Genomic DNA, 3,810 nt, shown 5'->3' with positions numbered 1-3,810 from the left:
GTGGCACAAGGTCCTCGCCAGATAGGTCTGCACACAAATACTCCTCCTGCCTTTGCCTTGGCCACCCCGCCCCTGTGTCAACAGTTGTGATCATCATCCACCGAGGGGGATAAATAACCAAGGCGATGGAGGCTTCGGCCACGGCAGCAGAGAGCGGTGTTGGGTGCCACCTGGGATTTTCGAGGTGTGAACCCAGCGGCCAGGAACCCACCCGTGGCTCAACCTGGGCCCCTGTTTGAGGTGCTGTGAGCTCATAATGGGGCTCGCGTTATCCAACAAGCCATGCGCCTACCTTAAACCGTGCTGGGCATCTGTGTGTGTGTGTGGATTGAAAGAGCTTCATAGCTCATCGGATTCCTCCAGTGTCACTAAAGATTCTGATTCCGGGCCAAAGAGAAGGTCAATGTCTATAATAAACAACTGGCAGTTCACCAATTGGGGCACGCAAAGCCTGGATTGCTGATGAGACGTTGCATGTTGAAACTGGTCCACAGTTGTGTTGAACCTACGCTGCTGAAAGTATGCATTCCCAGACGGCCCACGTGGCTGATGGGATGTGTTATAAATTACTTTTATTTTTTTTTGTGAAGGGAAAGATACGTTAAGGAGGCCAATTGTCCTTACAGTATTTATTTTTCCAGTGATAGCCGTGTCAGGACAAATTGAGATTCTACATGGTGGCCCAGATATCTTGTGATCCCCCAATTAATTGACCCCTATCTTTTTTGCCTTTTGCATATTAATCTATGTTTTAAATAAACCTTGCTTTAAAATAATATATTACGTTTTAGAGAATTAAATGGGGAATCACAAGACATCTGGACCACCCTGGAGGTTTAAAGCCACCTGTAATGGCACCAGGGCCTCAGGTGTAGTGAGCCTGTGGGATCAGTTTACCTGTGAATAATGAAAATCATCAGCCATGATCACTCCACTGCTGCCTCTCCACAAGCCGTCGTGATCTCCCACAGCCCTGCGATGCATTAGCGTAGGGGGGGGGGTGGAAATCGCGGAATTGAATGCTCCGTTTAATTTCCCTTAATTTGGCCTTGTTCTAACAATGTTACGTTTTAGTTTTCCTCGAAGACGTTAAGCCAGATGAGATGGCTCTGAGACAGAACGAGCAGTCCTCGAAGGACGTTTCGACCGTATAATAACAAAGGAAAGCCAAACCTCAAGCCAGCTGGTGGTCGTTATGATACAAAAAAAACCTTGGACGTGTGTTCCCACTATACAACAGCTGTGAAAGGTGGCAGAAGGAAGGAAGCGATGGCCACGTGTGTTGGACATCAACGGTAATGGCTTTGATGACCTCTTGGCATTGTTCAAAGACAAAGATCCCCCGTCTTGGCTTTAACAGAATGTTGGGGCAAGTGCTGTTAGCGAGTAGCACCTATGAAGGCTGGCACGGCACACGAGTGGGATGGGGTGGCCAGCACCACGCCGGGCCGCCTTTGTCTCCCCAGTGGCGATGCTGACACACCGAACCAGGTACTGATTTGAGGCTGAGCCGACCTAGGGGAGGCCCAGGACCTGTTCAGTATAATCGTCACTAGTTATTGGTCGTGAGCGGGAATCGAACTCGGCTCCCCATTTGGCATCGTCCACTCCCACCACCGTCAACCACCCGGAGAAAGTCTTAAAAATCAATACGCGTGGATGGGTTTCATCAGCAGTACGACCTACAAGAGTGACTAAGACGGGTTGCGTAACATTGGCGCTCATCAGGAAAAGCCACAGCAAATCATCAAAGTGTGTCACGAGGAAATGATGCAGGGGGGTTAATGTTGCAGAGCTCGTAAACAGTGCAGCAAACTGCATTGTAATGCACTTTTATTCTCCCCGCCTTCAACAACGCGCATTGTTGACCGGCGTTGTGAACTGTGGTTACACAACAACCCCAACCCCACCACCACCCTCCCCAACTCGTGACCCAAAATAGGTGTGTTGGAAGGCCGTCGTCCAGCAGAGGACCGACAAAAAGGTGCACGAGTATTCTATGCTGTAATAGACGCCGTGGACAAATGCACGTTTAATTTAAGCAAGTAGTTTAATTGCATTTTAAATTCAATCTTTGGACCAGCTTTGCAAAGGCGAACGTCACCCGCATTGAGTTTGCACTGCGGGGATGGGAGAGAGTGACATCACCGCGATCAGAGAAAGATGACGTCACAGCGAGCAAGGAGAGATGACGTCACTACGAGCGAGGAGACATTACGTCACTGAGGCCCGCGTTCCGATACAGAAGTCCGACACGCGAGCTACGGAAGCCGACGGCTGCCAAAAAATCCAAACCGCGATTCGATATTTACACGCGAGCAATCCGCCTGAAAAGCGTTCATTCCCCATTTTATTACGCAACACATAATAGTTTTTTGCTATTTTGCGAATGCTTGAATTGAACCTCATGACGGGACACCGGGGCCCCGAAGAAACGCAAGTCAAAATCGTAATTAATTTATTTTTGGAGACTCCGTCCCACGGCGCACATCAACGCCGCGACCCACGTGGCGCGGATCGTTCTGTAATGTCACGTGTCCAGCGAGAAGAGCTGAACAAGCGAAATCAATCTATGCTCGGGTATTGGCAGGATCATGAGTTCTAGATTTGAAGCTTTCGTGACTGCAAGGATTCATATTCTTAGGTTTTTTCGGTAAAGTCACGTAGGTAAAAAATTTAAATTACTAAAAGTAAGATAAAATAATTTTTTACCTACGTGACTTTACCGAAAAAACCTAAGAATAAGGATAATGAGTCTTATCCAAAGCTGCTAAAACTGCCTTAAGTCCTTTATTTGTCATCACGGTATGCAAAATACAGTGAAACTACTCTCTTATCTACCAATGTCTGCAGGCAGGATCAATCGATGCCAAATCCTATTACCTGCAGATATTGAACAGATGAGATGCGTTGCACCGTTAATTCATCCTGTTTGATAAGACTTCTCTTGTCCGTATGCATCTGTGCAGATAGTTTTTTTTGCAATTAAGCCATAGTCCCCACCCACTACTCTGTAGAGTAACATTGGTATAAAGGCTTGTTACAATATGAACAACGCATTGAAAATGCGTACTATTTTATGTACTGTTTACAAATCCACACTAAGAAACAGGATGATTGACAGAGGGGTGTAAATTCTTTTTTCTCCAGCGTATTTAAATAGAGGTACTGCAGGTAAGTAGTTTTCATTTTTAAAGGCATAGTTTACCAAGACAACACTTGCCACCATCCTTCAAACCCATTCGTGAAAAAGAGCAAAGTATTTTTTGACATTCTAATATAATGTTTATGCGAGAGCCAGGGGCTTATGGGACCCCATGGGTCCCGCCATAAGGTTCAAATTCCAAACGATTAATATATTTCATGGTCAATATGAGTGCAAAATAACGGGACTGTGGCCGATACGTTGCTCGAAAGAGTCCAGGGTAAAGTATGATTTAAGATCATGCCGGTCGACAAAATGTGTCCCTAATGATACGCCGGAAGGTGGCGGGTTTTGTACGAGTGTGGCGGATGAGTGGTTGCGAGTTGCGACCACATCGGGTGCAGTGTCGTGCGTAGGTCGCAATGCACTGGGTGGGGTGCAGTGCGTAAGTCGCAATGCACCGGGTGCAGTGTCGTGCGTAAGTCACAATGCACCGGGTGGGGTGCAGTGCGTAGGTCGCAATGCACCAGGTGGGGTGCAGTGCGTAGGTCGCAATGCACCGGGTGCAGTGTCGTGCGTAAGTCGCAATGCACCGGGTGCAGTGTCGTGCGTAGGTCGCAATGCACCGGGTGCAGTGTCGTGCGTAAGTCGCAATGCACCGGGTG

Source organism: Lampetra planeri, chromosome 30, assembly GCF_965212315.1.
Source record: "Lampetra planeri chromosome 30, kcLamPlan1.2.h2, whole genome shotgun sequence".
Taxonomy (NCBI): domain Eukaryota; kingdom Metazoa; phylum Chordata; class Hyperoartia; order Petromyzontiformes; family Petromyzontidae; genus Lampetra; species Lampetra planeri.
The sequence above is the reverse complement of the archived record's forward strand: the minus strand, read 5'-3'. Positions refer to the sequence as shown.